Source organism: Mobula birostris, chromosome 30 (assembly GCF_030028105.1).
Source record: "Mobula birostris isolate sMobBir1 chromosome 30, sMobBir1.hap1, whole genome shotgun sequence".
Lineage (NCBI taxonomy): Eukaryota > Metazoa > Chordata > Chondrichthyes > Myliobatiformes > Myliobatidae > Mobula > Mobula birostris.
In genome coordinates, this window is record NC_092399.1 from 39,826,209 (window position 1) to 39,850,131 (window position 23,923).

Consider the following 23,923-nt stretch of genomic DNA (forward strand, 5'->3'; position numbering starts at 1 on the left):
TACAACAGTGAGGTGGTACGAGGTAAAGCAGTAACAGATGCAGAATAAAGTGTCTCTGAGACATAGAATTTCGATTTAAGCGTAGAATGATTCTAATGGAAGCAATGAGTAGCTCTGAAGAGCAGCTTTTCACCACACTCCAGTGCCGCCTTGCCAGGTAGGGAAGAGCTGGTTACCAAGAAGAGGCTGGAGGGACTGTAAACTGACTGTCTCTTCAACCAGGATCTGAACTGAAATGTTATTGAATGTTAACTGAATAATAAAATTCGACAAGCTGGGAACTTCTATGAAGCCATACAATTTCAACCAAGTGGATATTGGGTTTGGGTTTGTGGACACCTGATTAGGTTGCGGATGTCCAGCAGTGGACTGGATCTGTAGGTCATGGGTGGACCAGGGCTGACAGGCAATCATTGGGCTCTGGACACTGGGGAAAGTGAATCTGTGACAGCCAACTGAATCCCTGAGCCCACTGCCTGCATCTTTAACTTAGCGGATGATCTTCCTGGCTCCAGCACATTGTTGCAATCAAAAGGAAGGCACAGCAGCATCTTTACTTTCTCAGAAAGTCAGAAGGTTCAATTAGTCACCAAACACTCTAGCAAATCCCTACGGATGCACTGTTGAAAGTATCTTGACTGGTTGCATCATGGTCTCATATAACAATTCAAATGTACAGGGAATTAAGAAGCTGGAGAAAGTAGTGGAATCTTCCCAAAACATTATGGGCACATCCCTTTTTATTGTAGTGTGCAATACACACTTCTTGGACATATATTGTTGGATTTCACAAATAAAACAGTAGAGTTGTTTTTTGTTTAGGAAAATCCATAGCAACTCATTTATTGGACACCAAAAAAACTGAACACAAAGCGCAGAAAAAGACCTTTATGTAATTACGCCATCACGTCAGACCTGCCTCTTTAAGTGAACCCAAACCCAATGTCGGTGGTTGTGAATTCTGTATGTTTCCAGCAATTACATTAACCTACAACATGTACAGTGCTTAGGTAGATCAACTTGACTCCTGCTTTCCAGGTCCTGTACTTCAACCTGGTGATCCAGTTCACAAGCCTCTGGATGCGGTTCCTAAACCAGGGATGATAGGCTCCCCAAGTGCAGCGATCCAGCTTCTAGCCAGGTGTGATCTGCTCTCCAACACACACAAAATGCTGGAGGAACTCAGCAAGTCAGATAGCATCTGTGAAAACAACTAAACAGACAATGTTTCGGGATAAGGCACTTCATCACGACCACATCCCCAATCTTTGTGCCATCCACAACTTTGATGACCAGTTCTCAACATTATCACTGAAATCTTTAATACAGATGATAAGTAACAGCCTGAGAGACCCAACAACTGCAGGAAGGTGCAGTGTTCTTCATGTCTATAGTTGGTGGTTTCCTGATATCACATCAGAATTAAATCATCTTGATGCATAACCCCTAATACATTATTGATATTTCCAAAATGTTGTGATACAGAACTGTTGTGAGATGAAGTTCTAGACTTCCTAATCATGTTTAGGCAGGCCACAGTGCTCCTGAATATGCCAATTCCATTTCAGATCAGGCCTCATACTCTGGATCCTCCCACACCAAAGGGAAGAGTTTAGAGACATTTGACATTTGGTCCAACATCTCTACAAATCAAGGAACCCAATCCACGTGACTGTCCTCAGTTAACCCTTTCAATTACATATCCTCCGTGAATTCAGCTGCACCTTATCTGCACACTCACTTGTCAATGCAAATATCAAATCAGCCAATCATGCGGCAGCAACTCAGTTCATAAAAGCATGCAGACATGGTCAAGAGGTTTGGTGTTGCTCAAACCAAACATTAGAATGGGGAAGAAGTGACTTTGACCATGGAATGATTTTTGGTGTCAGACGGAGTGGTTTGAGTATCTCAGAAACTGCTGATCTCCTGGCATTTTCACACACAACAGTCTCTGGAGTTTACAGAGGATGGTGCAAAAAAAAAACTCAATGAGCAGCAGTTCTGTGGGTGAAAATGCCTCCTTAATCAGAGAGAACAGAGGAGAATGGCCAGACTGGTTCAAACTGACAGCATAGTGACAGTAATTCAAATAACTACATGTTATAACAGTAGTGTGTGGAAGAACATCACTGAACACACAATACATTGAACCTTGAAGTGGATGAGCTACAGCAGTAGAAAATTACAAACATACAGAACTACATTCAGTCGTCATTTCATTAGGTCTAATAAAATGGCCACTGGGTGTAACTTCCCTCCATAGACGCTGCCTGATCTGCTGGGTTCCTGTAGCATGTTGTTTGCGTTGCTCTGGATTTCCAGTTTCAGTGACCTAGTCCGTGAGCACGTGATCCACGCCCCCCCCCCCACCCCGGGATGACCCAGTACTGTACCTGACTGAGTCAATAGTGATCCGAACGTGAAGTGGTCCAGTCCCAAAGCGAGCCAGAGTCCAAGCAGGAGGTGACCCCTCCCCCAGTACGAGGTGCCTCATAGCCCCCTGCAGCTGGCCGCCTCTCGACCAAGCATTTTTTTCCAGTCCTTCCGCCAGCTCAATGTAAAACCAGATGTGAGTTTGGACTTGCCCACGCTCGTCAGTCTCAGCGCGTCAGCTCCTGCGCGCGGCCCCTGCAAGACGAAACTTTGTGGAGATTTTCCAACTTCATCCACGTTTCCTCTTTCACAGGAGTTCTGGGATCCTCTTGGACCGGGAGCGACTTCGCATTCCTCCACGTCGGGGGTTGATCCTCAGCGCAAAGCTCGTTCCCAGAGCGCCAGACTCCAAGCTCGGCAGCGGAGGTTCGGCCCCGGAATGTTTCACAGGCAACATTGAGGGGGTGAGACACTTGCAGCGCCCGAGGTGTCTCGGACATCAGGCTGGCTCGCCTTCTGGGTCACTCTGAGAACAGTTGTGCTCTGGCTTGGACCCAGGTGAGTTTGCCAAGTCCCTGCTGCGGGGATCCTCTTCCTTCATAGGAGAAGGGGGTTCCGGGCAGAGTCTGGGTGCAGGGATGGAGCTATGGGAAGCAACAGCTAGGGGCACGGTGCCGGGGTGGCGGCGTGAGTTCTGGACGTTCGCCACGGTTGCTGGAGGAGTTCGCAGGCGGCGAGGGGTTGGTGAGGAGGGGCGTGGCGGGTTGGGGGCTTCAGGCTGCTCTCGGACATATTCAACATCCCGGAGCAGCCCCGGGGGACATCGTTTGCAGATGTCCAACAGGTTGGTGAGATGGGGGCGGTGGAATGTTAGAGCTGTCGGGGCTTCACTGACTAGAACCAGGTGTTTCCCGGAGAAGTCCTGCCGCTCGACATGACGAGTTCAGTAGCGTGTCCCAGGATTGCGTGAGAGTTTGCGACTCCAGAGACAGGATCAGAGGGTGCAGGGACTTCGTTCTCGGTGCATTGAGGAGACCTCAGTGAGGGGTCGAGCTCTGAGAGTCTGTTACCCAAATATATCTTTCCTTCGAAATGATACACCATTGGTTTTAGAAAGTTGTTGCTGTACCTACTTCCATCTCCCTTGGTGCAATCCTAACCACAACTGACCACATCTACAGCATTCTTCATCCTCCCGTCTTGTTTCTATGTCAGCTGTTTAACAATGTCCAATATTGCTATGACTGAAACTCTCTGACATTTTGCGGAATCCCCGTTAATCGCCTTTGCTGGGAGTTGAGAAATGGAATCTTCTCCACTGCCCCCACACTTCAAACACGCAGCGCCCTCTCCCCCCCCCCCACCTGCAGAAGTCTCTGAAAGTTCAGCATAACTTTGCGCTCTATTCTAACTTTAAAATCAAGGACATTTAAGCTGTTCTGTTAATATTTTGTTGCTTGGAGTTTTCTTTACATCTATTCCGTGATTTGTTTGACCACCTCTAAAAATCTGGTCCATTTCCCGCTTTCTAAATGTATCACATTGCCCTTTTGAGTCCGTTATTATTTCGTTACATTTTCAAACAGGCATTAACTTTTGCTCCAGATTACAGTCATTCGTGGACCACCCCTTCCCCCAATATTGAATTGACTTTATTTCTTGCATCCTTCACATAAATGAGGAGTAAAAATCTTTAGGTTATTTCTCCATCTAAATGTGCAATCATAGTAATTTATAATAAATAGAACAGTTAATGTAATATAGAGTACATTCAAATCAGCGTGAGTTAAGCAGTCTGAGGGCTTGGTGGAAGAAGTTGGCCTGGAGCCTGTTGGTCCTGGCTTTTATGCTATGGTGCCATTTCCCAGATGGCAGCAGCTGGAATAGATTGTGGTTGGGATGACTCAAGTCCCCAATGATCCTACAGGCCCTTTTTACACATCTGTCTTTGTAAACGTCCTGAATCATGGGAAGTTCACAACTATAGATGTGCTGGGCTGTCTGCACCACTCTCTGCAGAGTCCTGCGATTAAGGGAGGTACAGTTCCCATACCAGGCAGTGATGCAGCCAGTCAGGATGCTCTCAATTGTGCTCCTGTAGGAAGTTCTTAAGATTTGGGGGCCCATACCAAACTTCTTCAACTCTCTAAAGTCAAAGAGGCACTGTTGTGCCTTTTCATGACACAGCTGGTGTGTGCAGACCACGTGAGCTCCTCGGTGATGTGGGTGCCGAGGAACTTGAAGCTGTTTACCCTCTCAACCCCAGATCCACTGATGTCAATAGTGGTTAGCCCATCTCCATTCCTCCTGTAATCCACAACCAGCTCCTTTGTTTTTGAAACATTGAGGGAGAAGGTGGTTTCTTGACACCACTGTGTCAGAGAGATGACTTTTTCCCTGTGAGCTACCTCATTATTGTTTGAGATAAGGCCAATCAATGTAGTGTCATCAGCAAATTTAATTAGCAGATTAGAGCTGTGGGTGGTGATACAGGGAGTAAAGGGGGGGACTCAGTACACAGTCCTGAGGGCTGAAACAGAAAGGTCTGAGTTCTGATTTATTCCTCTTAGGATGATACATAGAATCTTCAGGCACTCCCTGTAGTTCTGTACCGAGCTGGGGTAACCCATACCGACTGGGTAGCTCTGCTATCCCATCTGCTCACAGCTCCAGTGCTGCCTCTCTCTCTGTCGCCACACTGGCAACTTACTGTTTTCCACGGAAAACGGATGCAGAGTAACTATTAATGTCCTGCTTCGCTTGGGTACTGTGCCTCGGTCTTCAGTGACTCACCCCACCCTTCCCTCTGCCCTCTGCGGGAATGGAAAACATCAGTATGCCCTGTTACCATGTCACCTACTGGCCAACTTAAACTTCACATTTGATGATGGCTTAGTTGTATTAGAGAAAACAATACATCTTTTATTAATTACCTCAATTCTCAAAATACAATAAACAAAAATGCTAAATATAAATGAACAAAGCCTTCTGGTCCTTTAGCCCAGAGAGACTTGCTTCCAGTTTTCACAATCATAGGATGTCTCAAAGCTCTTTACAGATAAAACCATTGACCACTGTTGTGATGTGGGAAATGTTCAATCAAGATTGTTTGACGTCATTCCAGTCCACGAGTGTAAAGGAGAGTGAAATAATTGTTACTCTGGATCTGATGCAGCACAAAAAAGCACAATAAGATAAAGAACATGATTATAAAAGAAGCAATATATGGAAATGCATACAATAGCTTATATACACAGATCTATTGTATTCCATAAGGTGACGCTAGGCACTGTATATAATGTGGCTGAAGGGAATTGATAAAGTCGTGATAGTTGGAGGCGTGGTGTTGTGGGGTGTGTTAGTGGGTAGAGGTGTTGCTCAGCCTCACTGCTTGAGGAAAGTAACTGTTTTTGAGTCTGGTGGTCCTGATGTGGATGATATGTAGCCTCCTCCCTGATGGGAGTGGGACAAAAAATCCATGAGCAGGGTAGGTGGGATCCTTCATGATGTTACTGGCCCTTTTCCGACACCTTTCTGTATATATGTTCATGATGGCAGGCAGGCTGATATCAGTGATGCACTGAGCAGTCTTGACTCCCCGTTATAGAGCCTTCCTGTTCGTCGCAGTCACGAGGAATCTGCAGATGCTGGAATTTCAAGCAACACACATAAAAGTTGCTGGTGAACGCAGCAGGCCAGGCAGCATCTCTAGGAAGAGGTACAGTCGACGTTTCGGGCCGAGACCCTTCGTCAGGACTAACTGAAGGAAGGGTTAGTAAGAGATTTGAAAGTGGGAGGGGGAGGGGGAGATCCAAAATGATAGGAGACGACAGGAGGGGGAGGGATGGAGCCAAGAGCTGGACAGTTGATTGGCAAAAGGGATATGAGAGCATCATGGGACAGGAGGCCTAGGGAGAAAGAAAAGGGGGAGGGGGGGAAAAAGCCCAGAGGATGGGCAAAGGGTATAGTGAGAGGGACAGAGGGAGAAAATGGAGAGAGAGAAAAACAGAATGTGTGTAGTAAAGAAATAATGGACGGGGTACGAGGGGGAGGTGGGGCATTAGCGGAAGTTTGAGAAGTCAACGTTCATGCCATCAGGTTGGAGGCTACCCAGACGGAATATAAGGTGTTGTTCCTCCAACCTGAGTGTGGCTTCTCTTTACAGTAGAGGAGGTCGTGGATAGACATATCAGAATGGGAATGGGACGTGGAATTAAAATGCATAGCCACTGGGAGATCCTGCTTTCTCTGTTCATCGCAGTGCAGTTTCTGTATCATGCAGTGATGCAGCTTGTTACAATGCTCTACTGTGCATCTGTAGAGTGATATGAGTATGGATGTCCATAGTCCAGCTCCCTTTCAGCTTCCTCAAAATGTAGAGGCATTGGTGAGCTTTCCTGATTGTGGAGAATGTGTTCTGAGACCATGTGATGTTGTGTTAGAGGTGCTCTCCCAGGAGTTTGGAACTGTAGTCACTGAACAGTGCACCCTGGTGCCTTCCCTACCGTTGCAGGCGATTTCAACCAGGCCAGCTTGAAGAAGTCTCTGAGTAACCACCAACATACCACCTGTGGAACCAGAGGAGCCAACACACTAGACCACTGTTACACCACCATCAAGAACACTTACTGTGACACACACTTTGGAAAGGCCGATCACCTGGGTGTACTTGTACTTCCAATGACTAAAGACCGTACCACCACTGGTGAGGACTAAGAAGATATGGTGGATGGAGGTGAAGGAGCACTTAGTCATAGTCATAGTTATAGTCATACTTTATTGATCCCAGGGGGAAATTGGTTTTCGTTACAGTTGCACCATAAATAATAAATAGTAATAGAAATAGTAATAGAACCATAAATAGTTAAATAGTAATATGTAAATTATGCCAGTAAATTATGAAATAAATCCAGAACCAGCCTATCGGCTCAGGGTGTCTGACCCTCCAAGGGAGGAGTTGTAAAGTTTGATGGCCACAGGCAGGAATGACTTCCTATGACGCTCTGTGCTGCATCTTGAAGGAATGAGTCTCTGGCTGAATGTACTTCTGTGCCCACCCAGTACATTATGTAGTGGATGGGAGACATTGACCAAGGTGGCATGCAACTTAGACAACATCCTCTTTTCAGACACCACCGTGGATGCTGTCTAAGTTGCATGCCATCTTGGTCAATGTCTCCCATCCACTAGATAATGTGTAGTGGATTATGTGTAGTTACAGGTCTGCTTTGAGTCAGTGGACTGAACAGTCTTTGGGAATTAATTTTTGAGTCGGAATGAATGCACCACTGTTGTCATTGACTTCATCCAGACCTGTGTGGATGAGTGTGTACCTTTGGGAACATACTGGGCATACCCAAACCAAAAGCCAAGGATGAACCATAGTCTGGTGAGGTCATTCAAGACCAGTGATCCAGATCTGCACAAAAAGCCCTGGTATGACCTACAGAAGGATATTTTAAGGGCAAAGAAAGCAATTCTGATTGAGGTTAGAGATGGAATGGGATGCACGTCAGCTTTGGCAGGGTTTGCAGGCCATTACTTCCTACAAAGTGAAACCTATCATCATGAATGACTGTGATGCCTCACTACCATTCAAGCTCAATGCTTCTCATGCACACTTTGAAAAGGAGAATAAAATTACACCTCCACAAATCCCTGCAGCAACTGGTGATCCTGGCCAATCATCAGAACATCTTTCAAGAAGGTGAGATGTTGGTCTGATGTTGAGTCTGGTGGTCCTGATGTGGATGATATGTGGCCTCCTCCCTGATGGGAGTGGGACAAAAAGTCCATGAGCAGGGTAGGTGGGATCCTTCATCTTGCAAGGTGGCAGGCCCTAATGGTGTACTTGGTAGGGCTCTGAAAACCTCTGCTAACCAACTGGTGGATCTGTTCAAGGACATCTTCAGTCAGAAGTTCCCATCTGCTTCAAAAGGGTGATGATCATACAGTGCCCAGGAAGAGCAGGGTGACCTGCCTCAATGACTATCACCCAGTGGCACTGACACCTACGGTGAGGAAGGAGATGCTTTGAGGAGTTCACTATGGCTAGAATCAACTCTTGCCTAAGCTAGGACCTGGACCTGCTGCAATTTGCCTATCGCCACAATAGGTCTACAGTAGATGCAATTTCATTGGCTGTCTGCCTGGACAATAACAATAGTTATGTCAGTCTGCTGCTTATTGACTACAGCTCAGGTACAACACAATCATTCCCTCAGTTGTAATCAACAAGCACCAAAACCTGGGCCTCTATACCTCCCCCTGCAACTGGATTCTTGACCTACTCAACAGGAGACCACAGTCTGTGCAAATTGAACATAATATCTCCTTCTCACTGACAATCAACACTGGCACACCTCAAGGATGTGTGCTTAGCTCACTGCTCTACGCTCTCTACACCCATGGGTAGGCACAGCTCAAATGCCATCTGTAAATTTGCCAATGATACAACTATTGTTGGCAGTATTTCAGATAGAGCCGTACAGGAGCAAGGTAGATCAGCTGGTTGAATAGTGTTGTTGCAACTCAACGTCAATATCTCTGAAGATCTAACATAGGGCCCAACATATTGATATAATTATAAAGAAGGCAGGACAGTGGCTATACTTCATTAGGAGTTTGAGGAGAATTAGTTTCACCAAAGATACTCACAAATTTCTGCAGATGTACCATGGAGAGCATTCCATGGTTGCATCGCCATCTGTTATGTAGGGACCGCTGCACAGGATTGAAAAAAAGTTGCAGAAAGTTGTAAACTCAGCCAGCTGCATCATGGTCACTGGCCTCCACAGCATCCAGGACTCCTTCCAAAGGTCATCGCAAAAAGGCAGCATCCTTCGTTAAGAATCCCATCACCCAGGGCATGCCGTCTTCTGTTTGCCATCATTAAGACACACATTCAATGTTTCAGGAACAGCTTCTTACCATTCACTGAACACTATCTCAGTAATTTTTTCTCTTTCTTCCCTCTCCTTTTGCACTACTTATTTAACAGTTTTTTTATTTATACATACATCTACAGGTGGCCCCCTGTTTTCCGAACGTTCGCTTTACGACACCTCGCTGTTACGAAAGACGTACATTAGTTACCTGTTTTTGCTAACAGAAGGTGTTTTCACTGTTACGAGAAAAGACAGCACACGGCCAAGCAGCCAAGCTCCTCCTCGAGAACTGTATTCTAGTCGCCATTGCCTAAACATGTGCTTTATCTCTATTTATTTTGTGCATTTATTTTTAGTTAGCAAGATGAGTTCCATGGTATCAGAAGAGCCTAAAAGAGCTCGTAAGGGTGTTGCACTTAGCATAAAACTGGACATAATTAGGCGTTTTGGTCGTGGTGAACGAAGTAAGGACATTGTCCGCGCATTGAACTTGCCTGTGTCCACCATTCGCACTATTTATACGCAGAGAGAAAGAATTTTGAAAGCTGTCGATGTTACTGTTGGTTCTGCTCATAGCAAAGTGGTCTCTTTTAGTCGGCATCCAATAATAGATAAAACGGAAAGTCTATTGCTTGAGTGAATAGATGGGTGTACAAAGCATGGTGTTCCGTAAATTTTCTTATACTTAAGCGGAAATCAGTCAGTCTTTTTAATAAGCTGAAACAGAAAGCACTGGATGATGGTGATGAAAGTGGAATTTACAGGTAGTCATGGGTGGTTTTATCAGTTTCTGAGGCAAGGGCAGCTTCCTAGTTTAAGCAGTGGTTCCCAACCTCCGGGCCACAGACCGATACATTGCTGCGAAGAATGCAGTGGTGCAGCGGTAGTCGGCATGCACCCAGCACATTTTTAAGAAAAAAGCCGAAATAAACAAGCTAATTAATTAGGTGCCGCCCAGCACGTAAATGTCGGCCCAGATCAGAGGCAATTGCCAATTGCGTCAGGTGGTTATTCGTATAAGCAAGTGTTTAACTGTGATGAAACTGCAATTTATTGGAGTCTTCCTGATTCCGGTAAGTGAAACTACACTGTACATACATTATTTCTACTTTTTAGGCTATGTATTTTTATGTGTTATTTGGTATGATTTAACAGCTCCATAGCTTAAAGGTTATTGGAGTGTTTCTGCCGAGAGCGCTTCGGCGAGATTTTCGCTGCGCTAGACGGTGCTGCAGAAAAGTATTTCTACTTTATATAGGCTGTGTATTTATCATATCATTCCTGCTTTTACTATATGTTACTGTTATTTTAAGTTTTGTGTGTTATTTGGCATGATTTTGTAGGTTAATTTTTGGGTCTGGGAATGCTCAAACACTTTTCCCATGTTAATAAATGGTAATTGCTTATTCACTTTACGACATTCCGGCTTACGAACCGTTTCATAGGAACACTCTACCTTCAGATAGCGGGAGAAACCTGTGTTGTAATTTATAAATTTTCATTATAATGTATTGCAATGTGCTGCTGCCACAAAGCAACAGATTTAAGGACACATACAGGTGGCCCCCGCTTTTCGAACGTTTGCTTTACGATACCTCGCTGTTATGAAAGACATACATTAGTTACCTGTTTTCGCTAACAGAAGGTGTTTTCTCTGTTACGATAAAAGGCAGCACGCGAAAAAGGCAGCGCGCACCCTGAGCAGCCAAGTTCCTCCCCCGGAACTGCAGTCCAGCTGGCATTGCTTAAACATGTGCCTGTGAGCATCTGTGCTTTATGTCGATTTATTTTGAGCATCCGTTTGCAAGATTTGATGGAGACAGACATGAGAATATGGAGGAACACGTGGAGGAGCTTCTGAAATGCCCACTTCGCTGCCACTGTTACTGTGTGGTTCGGAATCTCCAGAGGAGAAGGCCCTGAATCCTTGGCTTTGCTTGTTTCGGCAGCCGGGAGAGGTCGAAGGCACTCGGCAGAGGATGGCGCTCGTGAGGCTGTATCGAAGAGGCTAGTTGGAGGCTCGAAGTTTTTTGGACGGACGGACTCAATGTTGGCTGTGGTCGGGTGCTTCCAATGCATCGGCAGTTCTCGGTGCCTGGAGGTTTATGACAGGGAGTTTCTCCCTTTGCCACCTGCTATCGGGGACTCGGGAGTCGATCAACTCGGGACTTTGAGACTTTTTTTTACTGTGCCCATGGTCTGTTCTTTATCAAATTATGGTATTGCTATGCACTGTTGTAACTATATGTTTTAATTATGTGGTTCTGTCACTGTTAGTCTTTGGTTTGTCCTGTTTTTCTGTGATATCACTCTGGAGGAACATTGTATCATTTCTTAATGCATGCATGCATTTCTAAATGACAATAAACGAGGACTGACTGTTCTCATAATCTAATGTAAGATGAGCTCTAAGGTATCGGAAAAGCCTAATAGAGCTCGTAAGGGTGTTACACTTAGCGTAAAACTAGGCATAATTAAGTGATTAAGTAATTAAGATCATGGTGAACGAAGTAAGGACAAAGTGAGTTTGGCTTGTGGAAGTTGACGAAGATGATGTTGAAGAGGTTTTGACATCTCATGATCAAGAACTGATAGATGAAGAGCTGATGCAATTGGAAGAGGAAAGGATTACAATCAAAAACCGGAATGCAGTAGTGAATAGACCGAAAGTGAAGTCGTCCAGGAACTGAACGTGAAGCAACTGCGTGAGATTTTCGCTGCAATGATTGCAGAAAAGTACAACTTTAATTTTGAAAGGGTACGTAGGTTTAGGGCATATTTGCAGGATGGTTTGAGTGCTTACAAAGAACAGTATGATAGAAAAATGCGCGAGGCTAAGCAGTCAAGCATACCGTCATTCTTTAAGCCTTCCACATCAGCCACAACAGACGACGAACCTTGACCTTGGACATCTAGGCAGGCAGAGATAGAAGAAGATGACCTGCCTGCTCTGATGGAAACAGACGACGATGCGATGACACCTCAGTGTCCCACCACCCCAATGGTCCCAACCTCTGGACCGCGGACCAGTACATTGCCACAAGAGAATGCAGTGGTAGCCGGGATGCACCCAGCACATCTTTAAGGAAAAAAGGCAAAATAAACAAGCTAATTAATGAGGTGCCGCCCAGCATGTAAATGTCGGCCCAGATCAGAGGCAATTGCCAATTGCATCGCCTGTGATCTGGGCGGACATTTACGTGCCGGGCGGCACCTAATTAATTAGCTTGTTTATTTTGGCTTTTCTCTTAAAGATGTGCTGGGTGTGTCCCGGCCACCACTGCACCACTGCATGCTTTGCAGATCGGTATTGGTCAGCGGCCTGGAGGTTGGGGACCACTGCACCACCCCAACCTCCGACGACTCAGCCTAACACACCGTCATCAGCGTGCTTGGCGCTGTCTTCCCAATTCCGGTAAGTGATACTACACTGTACATACATTATTTCTACTTTATATAGGCTGTGTATTTTTATATATTATTTGGTATGATTTGGCAGCTTCATAGACTAAAGGTTACTGGAGGGAGTGTTTCTGCTGAGAGCGCTTGCGTGAGATTTTCGCTATGGTGGACAGTGCGGCAATGATTGTGGAAAAGTATTTCTACTTTATATGGGCTGTGTATTTATCATATCATTTCTGCTTTTACTATATGTTACTGTTATTTTAGGTTTTATGTGTTATTTGGCATGATTTGGTAGGTTATTTTTTGGGTCTGCAAATGCTCACAAATTTTTCCCATATAAGTAAATGGTAATTGCTTCTTCACTTTACGACATTCCGGCTTATGAACCGTTTCACAGGAACGCTCTACCTTCAGATGGCGGGAAAACCTGTACCGTAATTTTAAACCTGATTCTGATTCTGTGTTACCTGCAGCCTGCTTTTGGAAGAGGAGGCGGGTGCATTTCACAACAGCACAGTGATGTACAGGGGTCTCCTTGATACAGTCCAGCGGTTTTCATTTCTGCATGGAATTGTTTAATAACACCACAACTTCTGGGTGTGGGATTTTTGGGTTCTGGGGACTCTCACTAGCCAGATACTTTCTGATACAGATTGGCGTTGAACTAAGTGGAGATGGTTGGTGCCCTGCTGTCCTTTCCTGTTAGGTTCCATGTATTCCTGACGTTTATTGCAATGGTTACTTTGCACTTGGGACTGCCTTGCCATTTGTGTGCAAGCCTTGCCTGGTGGCAATGTGTACTACACAGGCAATGACAGTCTCCTCACCCTTTTCAAACCAGGAGTAGATTGAGGAAGGAGTATTGTGTTCACTTGCAGCCGTGAGTATCTGAGAAGATGGATCAGCCTTGGATTTTCATAGGCAAATCAAAATAAAAAGGCGGCAGATGGTGTAAAATAAAAACTGAAAATGCTGGGAGCACTCAGCAGGTCAGATAGCACCGGTGAAGAGATAAAACCAATGAACGCTTCTAGTTGGAGGTCCTTTCCTGTTGTAGGATCTCCATCTTGAATTGTTAATTCTGATTCTCTCTACACAGGTGCTTCTGGCATCTTCTATTTTTATTGGAGTGATTCATAGAGGATATGTAACTGGAAGGGTTAAATAGAGATGAGACCCACAACTTACCGTGAACAGAGCTCCCACCTCACCTGGATTTGACAACAGCTGCCAGAGTGGTAGTAGATGGCTGTCTGTCTGACTGCAGGCCTGTGACCAGTGGTGTGCTGCAGGGATCGCTGTTGTTTATTATCTATATTAATGACTTAGATAATAATGTGGTAAACTGGATGACGCAAAATTAGGGACATAGTGGGCAGCAAGGAAGGCTATCAAAGCTTGCAAAGTGATCTAGATCACCTGGTAAAATGGGCTGAAAAAAACAGATGGAATTTAATTCAGAGAACTGTGAGGTGCTACAGTTTGGAAGGACGAAAAAGGCTTGGAACTACCTGGTGAATGGTAGGGTACTGAGGTGTGTGGTAGATCAAAGGAAACTGGGATACAGATCCATAATTCCTTGATAGTGGCATCATAACTGGATTGTAGGTAGCGTTGTAGCACATAAATCAGGGCAATGAGGGCAGGAGTTGGGATGTCATATTGATGTTGTTAAAGCCATTTGTGAGACCTAATTTGGAGTATTGCATGCAGTTCTGGTCTCCTGCCTAGTACCTACAGGACAGATATCAATAAGCATGAAAGAGTGTGGAGAAGACTTAATGAGTTTTAAGGAATGGTTGAATAAGGTAGAACTTTATTCCCTGAAGTGCAGAAGAATGAGGGGAGATCTTGTAGAGGCATACAAAATTATGAAGGGTATAAATAGGATGAATGTCTTCAGGCTTTTTCCACTGAGTTTGGATGAGACTAGAGCTGGCGGCCTTAGGTTTAGGATGAAGCATTTGAGGGCAATTTCTTCACTCAGAGCACAGTATACAGAATCAGAATCAGATTCAAGTTTGTTATCACCAGCATGTGTCATGAAATTTGTTAACTTAGCAGCAGCAGCAGTTCAATGCAATACATAATATAGAAAATCAAACAATCAATCAGCCACAGTATACGTATATTGAGTAGATTAAAAATAGTGCAAAAACTGAAATAATATATATTTAAATAGTGAGGTAGTCATGGGAGGAATGTGTATTTAGGAATTGGATAGCAGAGGAGAAGAAGCTGTTCCTGAATCGCTGAGTGTGTGCCTTCAGGCTTCTGTACCTCCTACCTGATGGTAACAGTGAGAAAAGGGCATACCCTGGGTGCGGTTGTGGACAGGTTATATTCTGCATGGAGGTCGGTCACCAGTGGAGTGCCTCAGGGATCTGTTCTGGGACCCTTACTCTTCGTGATTTTTATAAATGACCTGGATGGTAATACAAACATCAAACAAGTCAACAAATTCAAATATCTTGGCAGCCTAATAACAAGTAATGGCAGGTGCGACACAGATATCAAATACAGAATAGCAATGGCGAAAGAAGCTTTCCAAAAATGAAGGCCATATTAACAGACAGAAAGATGAGCATGTACACTAAAAACAGAATACTGCAGTGCTACATTTATTCTATCCTGACTTATGGAAGTGAATGCTGGGCCATTTCTCCAACAATGGAAAAGAGACTAGAAGCAGTTGAATTGTGATTATACAGGAGAATGTTAAAAATATCATGGACCACACACACATCAAATGAAGAAGTTCTCAGAAGAGCCCAAGCAGTTCGATCACTCATACCAACAATAAGAGAAAGACAACTCAGATTCCTAGGATACATCATGCGGAAAGATGAACTAGAAAAACTCATACTCTCTGGAAAGATTGAGGGGAGTAAACCTAGAGGAAGACCTCGGCTTATGTTCATCAAAAGCATAGCCAGGTGGCTACACATCGAGGAAATGGAAGTCATTCAAAAAACGAAGGATAGATCTACATGGAAAACCATGGTCACCAAAGTCCGCATCGGATATGGTACCTAGACAGACAGACAGACCTGGATGAGGAAGTGGAGGGATGGGTTAGTAAGTTTCCTGATGACACAAAGGTTGGAGGTGTTGTGGATAGTGTGGAGGGCTGTTAGAGGTTACAGTGGGATATTGATAGGATGCAAAACTGGGCTGAGAAGTGGCAGATGGAGGTCAACTCAGGTAAGAGTGAAGTGGTTCATTTTGGTAGGTCAAATATGATGGCAGAATATAGTATTAATGGTAAAACTCTTGGCAGTGTGGAGGATCAGAGGGATCTTGGAGTCCAAGTCCATAGGACACCCAAAGCAGCAGCACATGTTGACTCTGTGGTTAAGAAGGCGTACGGTGTATTGGCCTTCATCAATCGTGGAGTGCATGGAATGGGCTGCCGGCAACAGTGGTGGAGGTGGATACGATAGGGTCTTTTAAGAGACTTTTCGATAGGTACATAGAGCTTAGTGAAATAGAGGGCTATAAGTAAGCCTAGTAATTTCTAAGGTAATATCATGTTCGGCACAACTCTGTGGCCAAAGAGCCTGTATTGTGCTTGAGGTTTTCCATGTTCTATGTTTTCTGTGTTACTAATGAAGTATAGTCACTGTCCTGCCTTCTTTATAGCTGCATCGATATGTTGGGACCAGGTTAGATCCTTAGATTCTTTGTGTTGGGCACATGGCCAAGTGGTTAAGGCGTTTGTCTAGTGATTTGAAGGTCACTAGTTCGAGCCTCAGCTGTGGCAGCATGTTTGTGTCCTTGAGCAAGACACTTAATCACACATTGCTCTAGTCTGTGCGGGAGTGGCGCCCCACACAGACTTCCAATCTGCGCCTTGTAAGGCATGAAAATGCCTGCCGCAGGCCTCTCATGGTCCGACGTTCCTTCCTAGGTCATTGGAGATCTTGACACCCAGGAACTTGAAACTGCTCACTCTCTCCACTTCTGATCCCTCTATGAGGATTGGTATGTGTTCCTTCATCTTACCCTTCCTGAAGTCCACAAACAGCTCTTTCATCTTACTCATGTAGGTTGCTGCGACACCACTCCACTAGTTGGTATATCTCGCTCCTGTATGCCCTCACGTTGTGGAAGTTGAATCTGGATAAAGTCAATCAGAGACCGTATAAGTACAAGCTCTTTATTCAAAGCACCCGGGGCTTACTCAGTTAGTCGCTCAAACAGTAACAGTCTGCCTGTGACTGTTCCTGCCCGATCCACAAAACTAACTAGTAATTCCTCTTACAACACAGATAAATTTGTTCAGATACCTCCCACACTCCATTAAACTCTATTATAATTATTCTATTAAGAATTATACTCTATTCTTGGTTGGTGCAACTGTAACACAACCCAATTTCCCTCGGGATCAATAAGGTATGTCTGTCTATCTATCTATCTATCTACCACACAAGACAGGCTGGAGTCAAAGTTATCCACTACGTGACAGCCCCGTAAGACAAATTACAAAATAAGCATAATGGACAAAACATACGGAAATAAGCTAGAGTGGTCCTATCTCTACACATGAGTTCACAAGGAGATAAGCATCCTGAAACCCTAGCTCGCTACCTTCAAGAAGAAATGTGGCTTAGCATGGCTTAGCACATCTGTTGATCATGAGCGGTTTCTTTCAGAAAAAGAGGATGCTATTGTTTAATGAAGTGTTAAACTTTTTACATACTTTATCACTCGTCTCCATCTGAAATTCGACCAACAATGGATGTATCATCAGCAAATTTGTAGATGGTATTTGAGCTATGCCTGGCCACACAGTTATGGGAATAGGGAAAGTAGAGCAGTGGGCTCAGCACACACTCCTGAGGTGCACCAGTGTTGATTGTCAGCGAGGAGAAGATATTACCACCAAGCCGCTCAGATTGTGGTCTTCCAGTTAGGAAGTCGAAGATCCAATTGCAGAGGGAGGTACAGAGGCCCAGGTTCTGCAACTTCTCAGTCAGGATTGTGGGAATGATGGTGTTAAATGCTGAGCTATAGTTGATGAACTGCATCCTGATGTAAGTGTTTGTTTTGACAAGGTGGTCTAAGACTATGTGAAGAGGCATTAATATTGCGTCTGCCGTTGACCTACTGTGGTGATAGGCAAATTGGAGTAGGTCCAGGTCCTTGTTGAGGCAGGAATTCAGTGTAGTCATGACCAACCTCTTGCTCGAGTATGGTCGAGCTGCCAGTGGATGTCGGAGTTCAAAGGTTCAATTTACTGTCAGGGAAATGTATACAATATACATCCTGAAATGCTTTTTCTTCGCAAAACATCCACAAAAACAGAGAAGTGCCCGAAAGAATGAAAGACAGTTAAACGTGAGAACCCCAAAGTCCCCCTCCCAGCTAGCTCCCCACTTCTGTGCGTGAGTGGCGGCGAGCAACAATTCGCCCTTCCCCCCCATTGGCAAAAATAAAAAGCGCACCTGCTACCGAGTACAGGCGTGAGCTAAGCGATAGAAAAGACACAGACCTTGCAGTTACCCCAAATACTGTTGCAATTCATCCGGCATTCGGCAACCCACAGGTTCTCTCTCTCCCTAATAAGGGAGAGGGAGGTGTCCCTCATTTTCACAGCGAGCGGGAGACACAACAACAACCTGCTGGTTTACGATGTTTAAAAGGTCTGTTTCGTTGCTTTTTACGAGCCCTGTGCCCGAAGATGGCCAGTGATGGTACCGGAGATTTTTTCTTGCTGGTGCTACAGTGGGGCTGAATTATTCAGTGATGGTGCTGAGGGATGTACCCTATGGCAGGGGTCCCCAACCTTTTTTGCACGGCGGACCGGTTTAATATTGACAGTATTCTTGCAGACTGGCCGACGGGGGTGGGGGTGTAGGGTTGCCAACGGACAGGAGTAGCAGTCAAGTACGGGACACTTGTGTTTACCCCGAGAAAGACTACCATGACCATGAAGCATTGCGCGGGCACCTATGTGCGCATGCGTGTACCTGCCCATTTTTTTCTACAAATCGTTTTTGACAATTCTGTTATGTGAAACTACACTGTAAATACATTATTTCTACTTTATATCGGCTGTGTATTTATCATATCATTCCTGCTTTTACTATATGTTAGTGTTATTTTAGGTTTTATGTAACACGGTGCATGAGTATAGTGATAAGTCAATTATAGGTCACTTATAAGTCAATAGCATCATAACATTTTAAATAACGTTTGGATATTAAACACACAGCACATATTTTCCCCGATGAACATATAAAATCATTGCAACACACTAATATCGCTGAATCAGTGGGAGCCCTGGGCTTGTTTCCCTGCAACGAGACGGTGCCATCGAAGGGTGATGGGAGACAGCGATACTCGAAGGGGGTTCCTTATGTCCAGTCTATTCCGCAGTTTAGTTTTCGTTGCTGCATTCATTGCAGAGATATGTTGGAAATGGAAGCACTGTTTTCAGTGCTTTCGTGGCTATCTCAGGATATTTAGTCTTGACTTTGATCCAGAATGCTGGCAGAGATGTTATGTCAAACATACTTTTCAGCCCGTCGTCATTTGCAAGCTCGAGGAGTTGATCTTCTTCCCGCGCTAACATAGATGACACGTGGGTAATGATCTCGCGTGCGTTCAAGCTCAACAGTGGGCGTGACAGGGAATGAGGAAAGGTGCAGCTGGCTCATATCGCCAAATCATATATTTTCCTCGCGGCCCGGTAGCAGATGCTTTGCGGCCCGGTACTGGTCCGCAGCCTGGTGGTTGGAGACCGCTGCCCTGTGATAATACGTATTCGCAAGGCCAGATGCGTGGTGTTCAAAAGTCACTTTCAAGCATTACGTGCCTACTATAAATGCCTCTGTTGATTCACAAGCAGCAGCAACTGATAAATATAGTATAGAAATGAATTGTGACAGTGTCAACAGCATCGAAGACAACCTGGGCTACACAGAGCATAAACAAACAAACCAACAGAGCATCCGACCCACAGCGCACAATGTGAATCACCGCACCAATCCCACAATCAGTGTCAAATGCGTGCTTTTCAACTGAAAAACACAACACTAACCCACAATGTCCACTGCTATTCGCATTACATAGACAGACAATGCCAAAAGACACACTGTTATTAAAGTCAAATAAGGCAAACAACAGATGCAAGGCTTTACCAGGAGTTGGACAAATCGTGCTCTGATCATGCAATACCTCAATTAATTCGGCTACTGAATTTAAAACAAAAATCAACAGAATCACCGCTTGGAAGTCTAAGCAAAACCAGTAGGCTTAATAGCAGTAAATGTAATACTTTAGGATTTGCAGGAAACATAAGGACTATGGGGTATCCACCACAAAATAATAATAATAATCAGCATTAGTCTTGGCCCAAATTTTAACAAAATCGACTGCACTCACCATTGATGTTTTCAGAGAAGCACAATCCGTCTGTTGTGATTGGTGGCGAAAGCATCAATGATTTTCTGGATGTCGAGTGCTTTGGTCCTCTGGCTGTTTATGGCCAACTGGGCCAAGTTGCTGTTCCGAGCATCACCGCTGCTATTCCTTGGGTAGTTTTTGAGGCATCTGAGGCAAGAGAAACTCCGTTTGCATGAGGCAGATGTCACAGGTAGAGTCAGTGATATGCAGATTAGTTTGTATAAATCTATAAATGTATCACGGTAGGGTCTCATTGGAGCTAGAAATTCCACTGCGTCATTCGTAAACACAAAATAATCTGCAGGTGCTAGGGTCAAAGCAATACTCACAACACGCTCAGCAGGTCGGGCAGCATCCGTGGAAAAGATCTGTCGACGTTTCGGGCCGGAACGTCGACAGATCTTTTCCACGGATGCTGCCCGACCTGCTGAGGTCCTTCAGCGTGTTCTGAGTACCACTGTGTCATTCACTGTCTGTCCTAGCTAGAGACTCAACCTCTCATATACTCACGATTTTCTTGGACAAACTTTGTACGTCCTTTGTCAAACATATTTCTCAATCTTGAACCGTCTTGTTTTCACAATCTGAATTCGGCCCATGTCTCCATAGCAAACTTATGAGCTGCACTTACATGGTGGGTTTTGAAAGCTGTTGTAGCTTTCCGCCAGATGCGGTAACTGGTGTCAGTGAAGGTAGACTCAGAATGGAACCCATGTCCTCCATACAGGAAATGCCTGCACGCGAAGCGGAATGCAGCATCTTTCATGATCGAATATTCCAGTCAGTCAAACCAGCCACGAATAAAACTCCTTTGCTGATTGCCAAACTTGTTGTGAGCAGCGAAGGGTACTTTCTTAATGCTGGCCGATGGGGTCCTTCCTCAGGCTGCTGGCTAACATCGCTAACAGTATTCCCACTAGCACTAAGAGCAGCTTCATCCACGTTCTCTTCCGAATCCCACTCCATTTCTTGTTCGTCTACTTCACCCTCACACTCCTTCGATGAACTGCTGTCGTCCTCATCCCCACTTACTTCTTTCTGCATGTCACTTTCAATTAAGACATGCTCAGGCTGAGACACCGCTGATTCCTCTGGATGAGGTCATTTTCTCACTGAAAATCGATCCATTTTTCACGCCTCCAAAATAATGCATGTGCCAGGCTGGCGCTAGCTTGTAAAAGCACAATGTGTGTGTGTGGCATCGGTTAGTCTCGCGAGACCGGGGATCTGCGCCTGGATGTATACTATCAATCTTTCACGTGAGTGAGAGTGAGTGACATCACCACCTTAAGAGATCTTAGGTCAGTTTAACTGATCTGAGGACAGCAACGGCAAGTCATTGACAACGAACGAATAAGCAGAAGTGTAGGGTGGATCTGACAGAGTTTATAACTTTATTGCTGCGTGGGTGCTATGGTAATTAGGGGCGCTGTTTCACTGGATCAACTGGAGAAACAAGCTGTATTCAAAACTATACAGGGAAAGCAAAGCAGCTGCAATTTGCATGTGAAATTTCAGTTAATTTCTTGGTGGTGCTACGCCGGTGCTATTGCAATTTCTGCTGAGGCTATAGCACCAGCTAGCACCACCTTAGCGCCGCCCCTGAAGATTGCAAAGATCTCGGGTCTTCAGTCCCACAGCGGAAGACTTTCCAGCCTTCTTGACGACACACGAGTCTCCTGCTGTGACACCGGCCCTCTATCCGCCCGTCTCCAGAGCCCTAAGATCTTAGGCTTCCAAACATTAGGCTCCTCTCAGGCCTATCCATTGGCGAGACAGACAATGGCCAGTCCTGAAACCCTGAGAACCGGTCCCGTTCCTGCAAAGAACCGAAGTCAGCGTGTAACACCAGGTCAGGGTCTTCAAAAGAACTCTGAAAGGGAAAAATAAAGATAATAAAGATGGAAATAGAAACAACACACACAAAAAATACTGGTGAACGCAGCAGGCCAGGCAGCATCTATAGGAAGAAGTACAGTTGATGTTTCGGGCTGAGACCCTTCATTAGGACTAACTGAAAGAAGAGATAGTAAGAGATTTGAAAGTGGAAGGGGTAGGGGGAGATCCGAAATGATAGGAGAAGACGGGGGCGGGGGTGTGGATCTAAGAGCTGGAGAAGGGAAAGGGTTATGGGATGGGAAGCCTGTGGAGAAAGAGAAAGGGGAAGGGGAGCCCAGAGGGTGGAGAGCAGGCAAGGGGTTATAGCGAGAGGGACATAGGGAGAAAAAAGAGAGAGAAAAAAAAGGGGAAAAATATATAAAATAAATAAATAAGGGATGGAGTGTGAAGGGGAGGAGGGGCATTAATGGACGTTAGATAAGTCAATATTCATGCCATCAGGTTGGAGGCTACCCAGACGGAATATAAGATGTTGTTCTTCCAACCTGACTGTGGCTTCATCTTTACAGTAGGGGAGGCCGTGGATAGACATATCAGAATGGGAATGGGACGTAGAATTAAAATGTGTGGCCACTGGGAGATCTTGCTTTCTCTGGCGGACAGAGCGTAGGTGTTCAGCGAAACAGTCTCCCAGCCTGCGTCGGGTCTCACCAATGTATAGAAAGTAGTAGAGCTGTTTCCGAAGATGCAAGCAAAGGAGTTGCAAGTCCTATTGTATGTAACATTTGTTACATACCTCATGGATATCTTGTGATGATGTAATGGTCTTTTGTAGACCACCTGATGTAATTTTCCCGCCGATGTGAGGTCACGTGATGACATGTTCACCACGGGTATAAAAGGGGACCCCTGGGGTGACGCAGTTAGTTTTCCAATTAGAACGTTAGCCAGATACTCCGCTCTGCTGCGTATTTGCTTTATGACGCAGTTTCGATTTAAACCGGAGTTTTGCGTTCTATTGTAAGGTACAAAAGTGCTGGACCGGCAGTTTAATCAATTGCTGCCAGGTTTGTTGACGTATCTCTTCAGTAATATTGGAGAGTGAAGACAGGAACCTGAAGGAGTCGTTCGACCGTTGGAAAAGATGGACCATTATTGAATTCATTCAAGAAAGAGTGATCTGCATGAGATAACCTCTGTTAAAAGTGGCAGAAAAGGCTGTGCAGGATCTAGTACACAGAGGAAAAAGGTCAGTGCCTTTAAACCGTTTAATTTCCGTCATCGTGAATCCTGCGGACAAGGCAGGATCCGGCTGGGACTGGCGTGACGTCGTGTCTTCGAGGAATTTTTTACTTCAGGGAAGTCTCTCCTAATTGACTGTATAAATCTCTTGGAATTTCAAATTTACCATTCTAAGAACTGTGTTTGAATTTACCGCTTTAAAACCTGTTTTTGCATTTGTAGTTTTAAGAACTAGTACTGAGTGGCGGGTAGTAAATGGCCGCATAGCAGTTTACTTCCGGTTAAGTTTTTCATTTTTTTTTATATTGAGCAGAGTTTAATAAATGTTTAAAACCTGACTCAATTCAATTCTATATTCATTGTTGCCGGTCACGTGAGAAGTTTGAATAGGTACATGGTTAAAGAGGTATGGAGAGATAGGCTCTGAGTGCAGGTAGACAGAACTAGGCAGAAGACTGGGCTGTCATAGACTAGATGGCCAAAAGGCCAGCCTCTTACCTTAGTGCTGTATGAATCAGTGCACCTAGGACCTTATGCTCAATTCAGTTCCATTCTGTAAACAAACGAAGTGCTGTACATGGTCTGAAGTTGCAGTGGGTGTCTGGTAGTCTCCATCTGTCTTCCCCACTTCTCACCCTTACCTAAGTGTCAGAGGAACCTGGCATGCTGTGTGGAGCATACAGCTTTTCTTGCATGTATTTGCATGGCGTACTTAAAGCATGCAGTGTACAAGTGAATGGCTGTCTGTACTGGGGCGGGTTCAC

At 44.9% G+C, this 23,923-nt stretch overlaps 1 protein-coding gene across 1 annotated transcript in view; it reads left to right on the plus strand.

Moving 5' to 3' along the window:
- The first annotated feature begins 2,460 nt into the window (after positions 1-2,460).
- The window catches only part of col16a1 (collagen, type XVI, alpha 1), a 401,818-nt gene continuing 380,355 nt past the window's right edge, over positions 2,461-23,923 (plus strand). Inside the window, exons 1-2 of the mRNA XM_072247276.1 lie at positions 2,461-2,572; positions 2,690-2,934. The gene's annotated coding sequence lies outside the window, so the exon portion shown is untranslated. The remainder of the gene's footprint in view (positions 2,573-2,689; positions 2,935-23,923) is intronic.